Source organism: Balaenoptera ricei, chromosome 14 (genome assembly GCF_028023285.1).
Source record: "Balaenoptera ricei isolate mBalRic1 chromosome 14, mBalRic1.hap2, whole genome shotgun sequence".
Taxonomy (NCBI): Eukaryota; Metazoa; Chordata; class Mammalia; order Artiodactyla; family Balaenopteridae; genus Balaenoptera; species Balaenoptera ricei.
In genome coordinates, this window is record NC_082652.1 from 68,178,233 (window position 1) to 68,195,176 (window position 16,944).

Genomic DNA, 16,944 nt, shown 5'->3' on the forward strand with positions numbered 1-16,944 from the left:
GAAATAAGACATGATAGATGGATATAGCTGAAGTCTCCTATGAACACCTTTATGATCCCACTCTCCTCCCTCTTGTTTCTCAGAGAGTCACTATCTTGACTTTCCCCCATGGTCATTAAAGGGTTTTGATACATATGGTATCCATACAATAAAGTTTTGCACATTTTATAAATGTGTGTCAAACTTTTAAACACTGCTCATGTAACTTTGCTTTTTTCACTATTATAACTATCCATGCTGATAGTTATAATACAGCATATATTATAAATATATAATCCTCAACTCTAATGCATTCATTTAGCTGTCATATACCACTCCATTACATGACTCTATCACAGTTCACTGTCTAGTCTCCTTTTAGTTTCCAATTTTCCACTCTCACAAGCTGCCATGAGTAGTCTGGCATATATCTTCTCATTCATATATGAGAGCTCTTTAAGGACAGAAACTTTTGAACTTCTTGATCAAAAATGAAGCCCCACAGCGAGAAATACAATTTTACACTGCAACCTCACACTCACACACACACACATACATTCTTAAGAGAGACATTTTACCATATGTTATCCTCTGCCATTTCTCTAAATTGAGGGTTGTGAACCATTAATGAATATGAATCAACTTAGTTGATCCTGAGAAGTATCTTTTTTAGAAGAACAGAAAAGAAAAAAAATAGAAAACAGAATACAGTAGAAAACAGAGCATATTCAATTATTTCAAAAATTTTAATTGTCTGTGTCTCATGTAAAACATATTTCCCACCATAGGTTTGTAAAAAAACATATGAAAACCACTGCCTTAGGATACCAAGGAGTTGAAATGCTGCATAGTAGGACATGCACATATACAACTTTACCAAATACTATCAACATGGTTATACTAATTGTCATTCCCACCAGGGAAATATGAGTTCCTATTTTACCCAGTATCACTAACACATTATTTGGTCTCTCAAACTTTTGTCAAAAGGATGGGGTGCAACACAGAGGGCTGTCGATGTTTAGCACTTCCCCAACTACTAAGAAGTTTGAGAATATTTTCATATTTACTGACTTTTCAGGATCCTATTCCTTTGAATCATTTGTTCACATTCACCATCTTTTTCTTAATTTACAGGAATTATTTATATATTCTGGATAATAATCTTTTGTTAATTACACATATCACATGTATCTTCACCTAGCAAGTGACTTTTGATGGCCTTTTTTATACTTAAGTAGTTTACTTTAATGTGCTCAAATTTATCAGTATTTTAAATCATACGTATATATTTGTACCTTCTTAAAGATCCTTCCATATGCTGTCACCTTTTAAAAGTCAAAGTGTAAAGTTTTGCTTTTCACACTTGTAATTTTTTTGTGTGTATGGTGTGAGGTAGGCATCTTCCCCTTCTCAACAGAAATAATCAAGTACACCAGCACCATATACTGAATCTTTTCCCTAGTGATTACAAATGCTATTTGTGTTTCTAGGCTTTTTTTCTTTCCTTCCATTAGTCTATATCTGAGACAAATACCATCATGTCTTAACCATTAAAGCTACACAATATGTCTTGAAATCTGATAAAGTGAATTCTCTTTCACCTGTGATTTTAATTGGAATGACACAATTTATAAATAAGTGAAGGAAAACTGACACGATACTGTCTTCTATTCATAAACACAAGTATATCTTCTTCTAATTGAATATTATATGGGTCTTATAATTTTTTCCATTAAGGTCCCACGTGTTTTTATTTTTTCCTAGGTATTCTGTAGTTTGTGTTGCCATTTTAAAGGGTGGCTTTTTAAAATTTAGATTTTGTTTCTTGCTGGCATATAGTAATGCACTGGTTTTTATATACAGTTGACCCTTGAACAATGAGGAGGTTAGAGGTGCTGACGCCCCATGCAGTCAAAAATTCGCATATAACTTTACAGTTAGCCCTCTGTATCAGTTCTGCATGTGAAGATTCAACCAACCATGAATAGTGTAGTACACAGTTATTGAAAAAAAAAATCCACATAGAAGTGGACTGGCACAGACAGTTCAAACCCATGCAGTTCAAGAGTCAACTGTATTCTTTTTAAAGTCAACTTTATTGAGGCACAGCTTACATACAATAAAATGCACAGATGTTAAACATATAATTCAGTGAGTCCTGGTAAATATATACGTCCATATAACCACCATCCCAGTCAAGATACAGAATATTTTCATCATCTCAAAAAGATTCCTTGGATCCCTTTTGAGTCAATCTACCCTTCACACCCATGATTTCTATCAAAGTAATTTTACCTGTTCTGGAAATTCATATAGTTGGAATCATGCCATAGGTACACTTCTATTTTTTTAAACCAACACCATTTACTCAAATTAGGCAAGTTCCCTGATTCCTAGTTTTCTAAGAATTTTTGTCAAGAATAAGTACTGAATTTTATCATATGCTTTCCTTCACCCACTGAGATTATCATACGGCTTTTCTCTTTTGATGTGTTAATGTGATGAATTTCATTTACAGGTTTTCTAATGTTTAATCATTTTTACATTCCTGAGACAAACCCTAAATAGTCACAGCGTTTTTTTTGTTTTGAGCAAATACTAACATTTTTACCTAAAATTTTATTGCCATGTTCATTAGTGAGATGTAGCCTACATGTTTCCCTTCTGGTACTACACTTGTCTCGATGGCTGGGAGGGTATCAAGATTACAGTTGCCTAGCAAAATGATTTTTCTATGACATTTTGTATAACACTGGAATTACTGGTTCTTCATAAGTTTTATAGAACTTGCCCATCTGGAATTTTCACTTGGGGTTTGGGTTGCTTGGGGATTTTTATTTAATTTCATTTTGGTGTAATATCTAACTATGAATTTAAATTTTAACATTATAATCTAATCAAGTTTAATCAAGTTTCTTATTCTTAAGCCAATTTTGGTAATTTATTTTGCTAGAAATTTCCATTCTACCTGTTTTCCAATCTGAAAGCAAAAAGCTGCTCAGTGTTCTTAGTTTTGAAATCTCAATTTGGCCGCAGTCCTATCCCTTTTTCATTTCTAACACATTTGTGCCTTCTTTTCCTCCTCTATCAAACTTAGTCTTTTCAACTTAGCACCTTAGGTTTAGTTGTTCCAGTTATATCTATTTTTCCCCTATTAATATTTCTCAACTTTATTTCCTTCCTTTTTCTAACTCATTACATTGTATAGTTAACTTATTTTTCTTTACTAAGTAAACATCCTTACTTCTTTAATACACATTTAAGGTTGTAAGTTTCCCAGATAGACAAATGAACTTTTGCTGTTTTGTTTTGTTTTGACAGTATTTTCATCATCCTAAACATTTTCTAATTTTTATGAGTTGCTCTTAAATTTAGAAGTATGTTTTTTCAGCATACAACTATGGATTTGGGAGCTGTTGTTGCTATCCTCCTGTTATGTTTCTAACTTAACTGCACTAGGATCCAAGGACATGATTTTTAAGGTACAAATTCTTAGTAATTTGTCAACATTTGCTCTGAGGTCTAGTACATAACCAAGTTTTGTATAATTCCATATGTACCGGAAAAGAATATAATTGTAATTGTTGCATGCTTGCTAACTGCACATTTCCAGTGCTGTATAACCTTATTTTTTACCTATCTTTTCTTATATTACTGTGAGGTTATGTTAAAATCTCCTACAATGATTATTACACATTTGTTGACTTATCCTTGTAATTCTGCTAATGTTACCGTATAGACCACTATAGACTGTCCCTACCACACCTGCCCTGCCCTGCACCCAAATTCACATGTTGAAACCTAATTCCCACTGTGATCATATCTGGGGGTGGGGCCTTTGGGAAGTGATTAGATCATGAGAGTGCAGCCCTCATGAATGGGATTAATGCCCTTATAAAAGAGACCCCAGGGAATTCCCTTGCCCCCTTCTGCCATACGAGGTTACAGCAAAGACAGCTGTCTATGAAGTAGGAAGTGAGCCCTCACCTGACACCAAATCTGCTGGCACCTTGAACTTGGAATTCCCAACCTCCAGAATTGTGAGAAATAGATTTCTATTGTTTATAAGGCACCCGGTCTACGGAATTCTGTTACAGCAGCCCAAATGGAGTTTATGCCTAGTACATCTTTTTGCATCTTTTTCCTTTACTTTAAAACTGTGTCATCATAGTTTCAAGTGTATCTACTAATAAAAAGCATTTAGTTAATTTTTAATTTTTCATTCTCCATTAACCAGCAAGCTTAATCTGAAATTATGCATTGGTTTATGGAGACATTTAAGCTTATTTTCTATCATCTTATTTTGTTTTCTAATTCGTAAGCAATTTCTTTGCTTCTTTTTTCTCCTTTCCTGCCTTCTAGTTGAATGATCACATATTCTTTATTTCCACCACCTCATCCCCACTGATTTGGAGTTATACATTCTATTCCAATTCTTTCAGAGGGTTATCCTTAAAAATTTTTAATGGAAAACTTTAATCAGTGGGTTGCAGGTGAAGACAGCAAACAAAAACAAACTCAACACACAATAAAGGAATTTAAAAATAAAAAAGAAAAGTCAATTTCATGAAGATAGGGAGAAGAGTAAGACAAAAACAAGCAAAATTTTGATAACTGGAAAATGGATGGATGAGTAATAACTGTGAACAGATCAGAGACTACTTACTAACTCTAGGCTACCTGTGGAGAAACATCCTGATCTACACAGCAGAATTCTCAAAAGGCTAAGTAGCAGACACCACCAGTCATAGCAGGAACTGAGGGCCAGAAGGAGGAAGGAGATAAAATAGGCAGGATTGGGTGAGGGATATTTGAGAAGCAATCAGATACTTAGCTCCACTTCCCCACTCTATGCCACTGGGTAACTGCTCCTCTCCCTCTCCAGAAGACTAAACGTTTATTCTTGGCAGAGAGTAAAACAGTCTACCTGTGCTAGGAGATGGCCTGGGTCCCATTAGGAGAAGAGAGGGGGTAAATGAACATAAGCATGCCAAAAGCAGACACTCCCCAACCCCTTCCTCCACTGAGTTCTGGCTCCCAAGATACTAACAGCCAGACCTTTACCCATTTAGTCAGATCAAGACTCCTCTCCAGGTTACCTGACCAACCCAGGAGGAAAAACATACAGATACTAATATTGAGAGTTTACCAACAAACGGTCCACTCAGATCACTCTACAGTGAAACTGAAAGAAGACCCACATGCTTAGTTTCCAATTGGCTTTTTAGACCCCACCTTCTTAATCAATGATTACTTGGTTTATGTGAGGAAAAATGCAAGCAAAAACAGAAAAATGCAACTTTCAATAAGTTTGAGACTATACAGAGAAAGAAAACATCCTCAAAATCATCATTATACCCAGAGAAACAAGAGAGGATATAGCAACCCTGAAGCAAGAGCAGCATGTTTTACAAAGGAAACATACTTTACAAAGGGAACATTCAAAGTGTAAAAGAAGAGCTCTTGGATGACTTGATAGCAGAAACGGAGGGGGGGGGTGGTGGCGGGGGGACAACAGAAGTGTGGGAAGATACAGTATAGGAAATCTCCCAGAAAGCAGAACAAGAAGAAAGATGAAAAATAGTGGAGAAAAATGAAGAAAATTAGAAGGCCAGTTCCGGAGGTCCAATGTCCAAACAGAACTTCCAGAAAGACAACAGAGATGACTGGGGGGGGCGGGGATTATCAGTCAAAGAAATCAAGAAATATATCAAATAAATCAAGAAATCTTTCGATGGGAGTTTCCAGATTGAAAAGGCCCATCAAGACCCCAGAACAATGGATGAAACACATCCACATCAAGGTTGGTGGCTATGAAACTTCTGAATGCTAAGAAGAGCCAAAAGTCTCCAGGGATAAATTTTTTGAAAGGTCATACAGAAAAGAATCAGAATGGATTTGATTTTTGCAACAGTAACACTAAGTGAAGTCAACAGAGCAATGCCCTCATGATTCTAAAAAACAATTATTTTTAACCTAGAATTCTATTACCCACCCAGGATCGAATAAAGGTATTTTCAGACATGTAACATCTCCAAATATTTTCCACACACACTCTCTCTCAAAGGAAGTCCTGAAGGATATGTTTCATCAAAAGAAAGGAGAGCAAAAGAATAGGAGATCTAACAAAGGAGAAAGGCTAAGGAACCCCATAAAATGACAGTGAACCCCATGACAGTGAACCCCATAAAATGACAGTGAAGGGGGATCCGAGGACAACTGCTGTGTACTAGGTGTAGGCAACCAGTGCAGACTGGAGCAGGTTCAAAAACATGTAGCAAAAGTAATATCAGAGGACTTCCCTGGTGGCAGAGTGGTTAAGAATCTGCCTGCCAATGCAGGGGACACGGGTTCAATCCCTGGTCCGGGAAGATTCCACATGCCGCGGAGCAACTAAGCCCGTGCTCCACAACTACTGAGCCTGCACTCTAGAGCCCGCAAGCCACAACTAATGAGCCCACACGCTGCAACTACTGAAGCCCGCGCACCTAGAGCCCGTGTTCTGTAACACGAGAAGTCCGCGCACCGCAACAAAGAGTAGTCCCCGCTCGCCGCAACTAGAGAAAGCCCACGCACAACAACGAAGACCCAACGCAGCCAAAGATAAATAAGCTAATTAATTAAAAAAAAAAAAAGTAATATCAGCCTTCTCTCTAAAGTAGACAAACATCGTAAAAGTCAATGGAAGCATGGCTTTCACTGATGAGACCCACTATGATCATGGTAAATGTTGAGAGTAAATGTGACAGGAAAGAACCGCCTGGTATGTTTTAACCAACGTCGAGATTTCTGATGCTACAGATTATAATGCAAAGGAAAAAAAACCCGGCCTGATAAGAGGAATTCTCATGCATTCAGACTTGTTTATATATATATGAAATTTCTTTAAGCCAGAGCCATTCAATGGAAATAGAATGCAAACCACACATATAATTGTAAATTTTCTATTAGCTACATTAAAAAAGTAAAAATAGTTAAAAGTAATCATTTTAATAATTTAATAATTTTATTAATATACCCTACTATATCTCTAAAATATTATTTCAATGTGTAATCAGTATTAAAAATGGAGATATTTTACACTCTATTTTTTAACTAAGTATTAAAAATCTAGTATGTATTTTACAAATGCAGCCCATCTCAATTTGGACTAGCTACAGCTCAACTGTTCAAGAGCCACATGTGGCTAGTGGCTATCTATTGAACAGAGCAGCTCTAGAAGGACATGGAACTGGGTAGCAGGAGTTAAGAGATCTGAGGGAGAGTTACTTTCATTATTTACTATTTTGTCCCTTTAGAATCTTGCACCATGTGCTCTTACTACCTATTCAAAAAATGAATAAAGTACATTCCCTAAAATAAATAATACAAATGTAGATATCCTCTGACCTACTTCTAGAAATCTATCCTATGTATGTGTATAATGATGTATCAACAAAGTCATTTATTACAGCACTATTTTTAATACCACAAGACTGGAAATAAATGTCCATCAACAAGAGGACTGATGAAATATAGACACCCATACAGAAGAATACTGTGCAACCAAAAGAAAAAGTTAAAAAGTATTCATTATGTACTGACACGGAATAATCTACAAGATGCATTATTAAGCAAAATACAGGACCAGTTTTTGTACTAAAAGGTAATATATGCACAAAGTTGCTCACATATGCATAAAATCTCTGGAGCAATACAAGAAAACCTAGTAATGTTACTTGCCTTTGGAAAGGCAACTGGTTGGCAGGGACAGGCTGGCAAAGAGACTTTTCACTGTATATCCTTTTGTATCTTTTGAATTTTGAATTTTGAATTTGAATACAATAATGTATCACCTATTTAAAAAATCCACTATTCTACATCTAGCTAGTGTCTGCTTTTTATTTACCCTGCTTGGCCTTCATGTGCTATTTAAGTCCCTCTACAAAAACACTACAAACTAGTGTTTTTCTAGTTTTTCCATAGAGAAGCTTGAGGCTTGTTTTTCTCAGAGGCCACAGAAGTTTCAATGATATCGGAACAGAGATATAGATATATATATTTTAGTATACAGTTCCCAGAATTTTATCTCCTTTCCCCAAATGGCATTACAACCCCAGCCCCAGCTACTGAATTATCTAATAAATTCCCCAAGGCCAGCTTTTCCTTGACACTAACTGACTTTCTAAGTTTCTGGTACCTGGGGACTTTTCTCTCCCTCCCACCCCTCTCTCTCTAGATCAGCTATATATATATATATATATATATGACCAAAAATGTTTTACATTTTATCCAACATTTGTAGCAGGAGGAATGGGCCTAATCTATGTCTCTTTGTGTGATTTTTTAGAAATCTAGATAAAGAGAGTATAGTCAATGATGCAAACACTGAAGAAAGCAGTATGATAATGGAGAAAAGACTGCTAAACTTGGCAGTTCAGAATTCAGTGATGACTTCTAAAAGGGCAGCAGGAAGGCGGATATGAAAAAGAGTGGCAAAAAACACTTCACAAGGTTCAAGTTTAGAACAAAGGAAGTCATTAAGTATAGAAAATAAATGTAAATTTCAAATATCTTCAAATTGCAAATACAAAATATTCTCCAAATACCTATATAAATATTTATTTCAAAAGAAAATCAAGTTAGATATTTCAACATAAAATACTTGAAATGTGATGGTGCTGCCTCATAAAGAACACCTAAGTTCCTGCTGAAATAGTATAAAATCACTATTAGATTTTTGGCAATCCACATTCAAACATGTATCACATGTTTACTAATGACCTGGATTTTTACAACTGTTTTAGTCAAAGAAACCCCGACAATAGAAAGCATTAAAAAAAAAAAAAAAAAAGTAAAAACTAGTTTTAGGAACAACAACCAAAAAAAACCCAGATTTCTCAATTCTCACTGTAACTATGCTTTTTTTCCAAAGTTGTACGCTAGTAAGGAAAGACTGCCAATTGGAAACCTAAGTTGGCCCCATGGAGAGCGATGGGTAATGTGCCTTTTAAAAGCAAAGAGAAAACATTCATGTGTTCAGGTTTATGGACTGTTAAAACGTAATGTTAGAGCTTGAATTTAACCCTAAAAGCAGGTCATTACTTCAGTGAAAGTCCCCATTATATGGGGACTGCTGTATAAAGAGAGTCTATCTGTTCTTTACTTGAGTTACATTCCTTTCACCTTTAATGAGTTGTGTGGAATCCATAGGTCTATATTCAGCTTGTAAACATAAAATTACATACTAGTTTATCATCCCTGGACTGTGAAAAAGGATCCAACTATTAAGAGACTACACAAGCCCAGACTAAAATCAGCACAAATATTCAGTACTCCAATTTCTCTTAAAACTCCCAGAGTCTGTATTGACCTTCTGCTAAAGCAACAACTTACACCATCAATTGGGTACAAGTCCTCAGTGTGTAAAAGTGCAATTAAAGCAAAGGCTAGAGTAGCACTGCCCAACACAACTTTCTATTAAATTAAAATTAATTAAAATTAAATTCAACATTCACTTCCTCAGTCACAGAAGCCATATTTCAAGTGCTAAATAGCCACATGTGGCTGGTGTCTACTATATTGAATGGTGTGGGTCTACAGAAAGTTTCTTCTCTACGATCTATTACTCCTCTAGAGCTTCAAAGGCTTCCTGGGGGCCAAAGAATGAGAGGAAAACTGAGCAGGCAGGGCTTCAGCAACTGTCGCTTTCCTTACATTTTGAGATTCTGCATAATGCTGTTGCTGTTGCTGTTGCTGGTAGGAGCCTTCTCTCTGGCTGCTGCTGTGTGCATACAGGTATGTGTGTGCATTAGGTTTGAAAACGGGTTTAGAGCAAAAATGGCCAATGCACAAACCTCAGGCCAAAGCGGAACCCTCCTGATACTTAAAACATTTTATAAAGAAAAGTTTAATTGGCCGGCTTACATGAACTACAGCCTAACCACCTGTCTACAAAGTAAAAGGTTGGTCTAAACATGAAAAATTTGCATTCACTGCCATAGATAGAGCGCCTCTAGTCAACAAAAAAGTTTCCATAGTTCATTCAAATCAAGGAAGAAAGCCCATGGGCCCAGCTTCCGTTGCACCATTTATCAGGAGTTTATTCTGTGAACTTTGAAAACCAGATTCACCGCCCCACATTTTATAATGAAAGATGATTAAGACGGAGCATTACCTTAATATTTACAAGTCCATAACCATTATCTCTTTATAGAATTTTTGGAAAAGCTGAAGCAGCATATGCAAATGTACTTTATCTTCAACGGGCAAACTACAAGATCACAGATTTACTATGCTACTTCCTCAGATCGAGTTTTTGAACTGAAAGACTCAAGGTAATAAATCTGATGAACTTCCAGTGGCTCCTCCCAGTTATTCTTCCTCACAAGCTGAATACATTAAACCTGAAGCTATGCCCTCCCGCCAAAAGAGAAGGGAGGTCACAGGAGGGCACTACAGGTTTTCAGATGCAAACTGGACATGTGTACTGAACAGATCAAAACTCAAGTCTGCACTCACTTTCCACTGTTCTAGTCTTGAGGCCAAAGTAATTCTGAGATTTTGAAAATTACAGAACTATCTGGAAGAATTCGTGACAAGTTGACAGTAAACTCACAAATTTTAATGAGAATGAATCACTTCAGGATTTCTGTTTTCTTAAAAGCACAAACTTAAAGATCTAAATTACCAGGCATCTGTCCTGTCAGTGTGGCTCACATATCTAAGAGGAACGCGTACACACTCTAGAATGTAAGGCACATATGTGAGCCACAATTACCTTAACTACCTTAATATTTCAGGCTAACTAGCCAAACCAGAGGCAGGGCCTAAATCCATCTGGCTTGGCAAAATTACATTCTCCCTACATGAAATTACTGAAATTGAAGCTCAGAGCTATCCTTGAGATGTTTACCTATAATCAGCATTGAAATATGTCCTAATTGAACACATCACAATTATATCAACCTGGAGTAATGATCAAAATTGATCAGAGAGGGCTTCCCTGGTGGGGCAATGGTTAAGAATCCACCTGCCAATGCAGGGAACACAGTGAAGTTCAAGCCCTGGTCTGGGAAGTTCCCACATGCCGCGGAGCAACTAAACCCATGAGAAAGCCCGTGCGCAGCAAAGAAGGCCTAACACAGCCAAAAATAAATAAAATGAAATAAATAAATTTTAAAAATTGATCAGAGATAAGCAATAAGCCTCAAACTGTGCATTTTTAAACAAAAAAGGATGGATAACTTTTGTACTACTGGTTTAAAAAAAAAAAGTCCATTTTTTTTTTTCCAAATAGCTAAGGCTATAAATTACAAGGTGACCAATTAATATTTGATGGAGTACATGGTTTAGAAAGTAACCCTGAGATAGAAAGGAGGATCCAAAAAAATTACCAAGGCTAATATTGGATAGAAGTCACATATAAGAAGCACGAAGCCCTCAACAGACAGACTAAGCCAACTGTCCACACTTGTTCAGTCCTAGAAATCTCTAGCATACTTTATCCTAAAACCTGAGTGAAAAGTTGTACACGACACCCCTGCAGATTGACAAAAAACTGACTTATTCCAAAGAAAAGGTGTGGCCAGGGGTGCGACACCCTTTAGATCACCTTTCTTTACTACTGGCCTAGCATGAAAGATTTTTCAGTCTGGAATCACGGCACTCTGAATGGCAAAACAAATGAAAAGCACCTTGGTCAGAGCAGGTACTTTGGATCTGTCATAAAGAAAGTCATTAGAACCATGCTCTACCCCTTTAAGAACATTTGTTAATCATCCTGAATGACAATCTAAAGTATATTATGGAGATTACCGCTCTCTTTAAATAGATTTTCCCAAATATGATTTAATCTAATTGATGAACTTTCATTACTATGTTTTCAGGTCTGGTCCTGCACTGAATGGTTCCAGACATGCTAGCTAGGCTCTGAGTATTCGTTTTTGTGTCTTGTAGATTATCTCCATTATCCTCACCAGACTGTTATCTGTGTTTCCTTAAAATAGACAGTAGGCTAACAGTTCCCCATCCTCCTACCCCACCCCCCCCCCAGACTCCCCTCAACCTCCCACATGACCCACAATCTACTTGTCTCTAATCTACTGTGGGTTTAGAAGCAAGATAACTTTGCTTGTTAGAAACATTTGAAATAAATGCCAACAGGTTCTAATTAAGGGTCACAATGGCTCTCCTATGACTAGAACTGAAAGGTATGGACTTGGACAATTTGCCTACCTTAGGCCTTTTCGCTAAGTGTCTGTTTCTCAAATGTATTTTATAATAGGTCAAGGAGAAGAGTGTAGGAAAATCATCTGAATTAGAAAACAAGTGAAAGCTACAACCAGAAGAGAACAAAGATCTTCTGAGAAGACCCTTAGTCTGAGGCACTGTTCTTAGGTACCTTCATCACAATCATTTACTCTTTGTATGTAATAACCTTAAGAGGTAGGTGTTATTACCTCCATTTTCAATCAGAAAACCAAGGCTCAGGAGTTAAGTAATTTGCCCAATACAGTGACTGAGAAACTGACTGTACGCCTAGGTCTCTCTGACGCCAAAACCCAGGGCCTTTCCACTACACAAGATTGCAGCCCAATCCTTTTTCTCGGTTTAGCTCATTGCTTTTATACTTTCTCATACTCTCATCAGAACCTGACCGATTCAGGTTTGCTTTCTTTCCCTGACCAGTTTCTATAAAAGGCAATGGATAATCAAACTAAGGCCAAATTAGGCTTAGCTCTACAAGTGTTCACCTGCTCAGCAACAAATATATTTCTGAAAGACTAGTCATATCTTCAATTTGTAGAGATTGTGCAAAAATGGTGACAAGTTCCCCCACCCCCCAAAAATACCCTACCTGTTCCCGGTGACAATATCAGTTAACACGTGACACCTTCCCTAGTGCTGTCCTCTACACTCAAAAGAAAGCCGTGCAAGCATACTTTAGGAATTGGCTCAGTCCTGAATTTGTACATTAACATGATTTTCCTACTCTAAACACTGGAGGACAGGACAAGGAGATATGAAGATTTTCCACTTTTCTAATCCCATTAAGGAACAGGGATACACTTGTTCCCTGTTACTTCACTGCCTAGTTCAGGGCCTGACACACAGCAAAAGGCTGTTTTACTGTTTAATAAATGAATAAATGTTACCTGTTCAATAAATACAAGTTAGTTGTTGAATAAATGCATAACCTCTCCTGAACTGGTTTTGAAATCTTTTTATTTCACATTTTCTGACATACCTTTACAACACTTAGTGGAAAACATCTTTCCTCTTACAGATAAAAATGGCTCCTCTACTCCCATCAAAAGACATGCCCCTCACCATCATCTAAAAATGACTCTTGTCCCAAGAATAAGAATGAGACTCCATCTGCCAGACTGCACTAAATATGACTTTTATACGCATTACAAAAACACCTGTATAAAAAAGCTGCTACAAAACGAGGCCTTAGAAGTCCTAAAGTACAAAACCAACAAAATCAAAACCAAACAAGAATAAGGAGTGCTTTCACACCTTTAGAAAAGCCAAAGCTGAAAATATTTGCAAAATGTAAAAATTCAATAGGTCTTTGATCAGCAGGTTACGTAACTAAACTATTTTTCACTCACGGATTTTCCCCCAATGTGAGGTAACAAAATTTTAACAACATGTTTGTAATATCTACAATATGAAAATGAAAAGGGGACCTTTTGCCATCTTGAAGTAGAAACAACCTTTGTTCTTACTAAAGAGAATTTCTGCTGAAATATACAAAACTATCCCCAAATTCCTACTTGAGAGTTAAAGCACACACCAAGCCTGACAAGCCACAAACAACAGGAAATTACTCTGCACAGTTTCTTACAAGATTCTTATTTCATGAACCTTACAGATTGTGTGTGTAGCGATCTGACCATTTATGACTAGGCACAGGTTAACTTACAACCCTGAAAAACCAAACTTTGTTGAACACCTATAATGTGAAATCACTGTACAAAGTATAGCTACAAAGTATAAAAACCAAGTTCTAACAGCAATTTCTTACTAAAACAAGTCCAGAAATGGATGTTACCAATCACATTACATTAATTAAAACAGACCAATGAACTACTTTAAACTCAATTTTAACATTAAGAGTGTAAGTGGGTAATCACCTTAGATATGCCCATAGACTTGAACTATTCTTACTTACTACCACAGCTAATTTTACGGCAAAAAAAAAAAAAAAAAACAAAGGAACTTTAAAAATAAAATCAGTGTTACTTCCTGAATTTAATATAAATGTTTTCTAAATGACCTTTTGGTGGAGAAAATTCTATCAATACTCTGTATGGTTTTTTTTAAGGCAAATGAAAAAAAAATCCTCCAACCATGATACATTTATGAAATCCATTTTACATTATTTCTCCCATCTCTGTGTATATTTGCTTATTTATTCACATCAAAACTTCCCAAATTTAATTTAACTATTTACCTGACACATGTATGTGAGGAAAACTTTTTTTTTAAAGGGGATCAAAACTAGAAAAATAGCTAATGTATTTTCAGAATAATAGAAAATGTATTATCTTATTAGTCTCAAGGAAAGCACCCTTACAATCAGTGGTGAAGGTTCAATTCACATGAAATCAGAAGAAAAGGAACTAATCATTCAGAGTTCTGGAAATTAATTCAAATTTCAGGGACCATTTTTGGAAAAATGGAGTTTGCGTGATCACTTATTTATTGACAATTACTTTACCTGCGTCGTTTTAAAAGTTTAAAACACCAAAATTTAGGATACTCCAAACTGTAACAAACATGCCAGGACTTAGATGGAAAATGCTACTTCATTTTCGTTTTACCTGGTAATTTTTTTCTTTTTAAATAAAGGTTTAGTTGACAACAAACCGGTAGCATTTAGCTTTTAAAGGGTCAGGAGACAGAAATAACAAAACCAACCTAAGTACTGTCTTTCTTTTGTTTAGGATCAAAAAGAAACCATAACCACAAAAGGGTTAAGTAAGTAAAAGACAAAAGTACTCAACCCAAGGGCAGTATCCCCCAGGAGAGAACAAAACAAAGTTGCAGATTTGAAAACCAAGTTTGAAATACGTGAAATCAATCAGCGTGCTTTCTAAAGGCGTGTGATAAAAACAAATAGGCTCCGCTCAGAGCAACTTTCACAAGCGAGTAGAGAAGGACCTGGACAGAGTATCAGCCGTGTGCGTGTTTGTGTGAGAGCACACTCAAGCGATTCTGAACCCCGAGACCAGAATGGTTAACAAAGGTTACAGCACCAAAAAAAAAAAAAAAGTGGAAGCAAAGTATCGCACGCTCCTAACTCGGCTTCTCAACAACTCCCGAAACCAGAGCTCTGTCCCTCCGGGCTTTGCAAATCACAACCACAAACTACCGAGTGTGTTCGCGGCGCAGGGGACGGGCCACAGCCGGCCCCCGCCCCGGGCCGCGGGCGGGCAGCAGCTCCGGGCGCCAACCCCGTCCCTCCGGCTGCCGACCCCGTCCCTCCGGCTGCCCCGCCCTGCGCTCCCGCACCCCGAGGGCCCGGCGCCCCGCGGCCCCGACCTCGCCACACCCCAGCCCCTGGCCCCCGAGGCCAGGTGACGCGGCGAGCCTCACCGACCCGAGCCCCACATTGACACACCCCAGCCCCGTGGGCCCGCCGGGCGCCGCGGCGTTACCTGGACCGAGGCTCCGGGTCCCGCCCCGTCAGAGCCGGGGGTCCGGGACCTTTTGTTCCTTCCTCTTCCGAATGGGATGAGGGGCTGGGAGGGGAGAGGGGAATGGGCGATTGGAGGCGGAACTGAAAACACTCTCGCGGCCGCCAGGCCACCCGCCCCGCCCCCCAGCCGGAGCCCGGCAGTCGACCCCGGCGCGCGAGGAGGGGGCGCGGGCCCGGCCGCCGCCCGCGGGAAGGAGGGGGTGGGGACGCGCGTCCCGCCACCGCCCCTCCTCCCCTCGGGCGCGCGCCCGCCTCGCCCCTACCCCGGGCGGCCTGGACGGCCGAGCCCTCCCCCGCTGCGCCCGCCGGCCCACCTCCGCTTCCGCCCTGCGCCCTCCGCTGCCGGCCGCAGCGGCGCGGCGCACCCACCTCCGGGAGGCTCGCTCGGCGCTCGCTGGCTGCTGGCTGGGAGTTGCTCCTCCGCCGCCGCGGCCGAGCGGTAGACCCGCCTCCCACCCCGGGCCGCGAGCCCCGCCGATTCGCCGGCACAGCCCCGGGGCTGGCACCCTGCCGCCCGCTGATTGGCGCCCCCGGCCGCCCGTTAGGGCGCGAGGCACGCCGGCCGAGCGCAGCGCTCGGCGCGTACGAAAGACGAGGAGAACGGAGGAGGGAAAGAAGGAGGCCGAGCGCCCGGGAAAGGCCGGGACACGAGCGGAGCTCAGAGAGTCGCGGGCCACTACCTCCCCACCTCCTTTCCCTTCGGCCGCCCCGCCCTCCCGGCCGGACCGGCGGCGCGTGCAGCCAATCAGCGCACGGGGTGCTCGGGGTGTGAGCCGCGCGTCGGGGGCCTCGAATCGGAAGGGAGACGTCGCTCGCTGATTGGTCCCGCCTCCCCCGTAGAGCGTGAGGCGAGGCGTGGCCGGCGGGCGGCGGGGCGGTGAAGGAGTAGGCAGGGTGTGATGCCCGTGGTTTGGGTTGGCTTCGTCTCCTGCGCGGTCTCACGAGAGGCTCTGGGAAGGGGAGGGGAAGGCACGTAACCTGCTGCGCTAGCGACCACCCGTCCCTCACTACCTCGGCCCTGATCTCCCTCCCGGTCTCTCGCCAGCGCCACTGGGTGGGGCCTGTCGGGGGCCGCCTGGCCCACCTTCAGTAGTCAAGCCGGGAGTGGATACGTGCTCATCCCCGGGGATGCCCAGAGGACGGGACGAGCCACGGGCAGAAGAGGGTTCTGCAGAAGCTCGGGTACCGGACCCACACTGGGCGCGCCCTTCTGCGAATGAGTGGGCGGGGCCCTCGTGGTGGTAAACGGGGGCGGGGTCCGAGATGTAAAT

General features: G+C 40.2%; 1 protein-coding gene across 5 annotated transcripts in view; it reads right to left on the bottom strand.

Annotated features, from left to right (window-relative positions):
- Positions 1 to 16,369, bottom strand: part of SMAD2 (SMAD family member 2) — a 97,696-nt gene extending 81,327 nt beyond the window's left edge. The window contains exons 1-2 of one of the 5 annotated variants that reach the window (XM_059894513.1): positions 16,043 to 16,369; positions 15,633 to 15,716 (exon numbers count right to left, since the gene is read on the bottom strand). The gene's annotated coding sequence lies outside the window, so the exon portion shown is untranslated. Of the gene's footprint in view, positions 1 to 15,632; positions 15,839 to 15,987 lie in introns of those variants that run through there. The other 4 variants (XM_059894515.1, XM_059894514.1, XM_059894516.1 and 1 more) reach the window with 4 other exon arrangements.
- Between the last annotated feature and the right edge of the window lie 575 nt (positions 16,370 to 16,944).